Genomic DNA, 268 nt, shown 5'->3' with positions numbered 1-268 from the left:
TTGCCAATGAAATAGTATTCTTCATGGTTAAATGAAATTATTTGATCGGTTTAACAAAATGTTACGACTTTGTACTCGACTGGTTTGCGGGACAGAATGATGATTCCTCTGCATGTATCGTTTATCGGACAATTTTCTGAGAACAACTAGAAAATGTGCAATGTCTTCTGCCAAGAAGACACGGTCACCAACGGGCCAGATACATCCACAACAACTTTCACTAATTAAGCCCCCTTTCTCACACTCTTGCGAATATTGAAAAGATGGA

The sequence above is a fragment of the Lytechinus variegatus genome, chromosome 16 (genome assembly GCF_018143015.1).
Source record: "Lytechinus variegatus isolate NC3 chromosome 16, Lvar_3.0, whole genome shotgun sequence".
NCBI classification, from domain to species: Eukaryota; Metazoa; Echinodermata; class Echinoidea; order Temnopleuroida; family Toxopneustidae; genus Lytechinus; species Lytechinus variegatus.
This window is presented reverse-complemented; position numbering follows the sequence as displayed.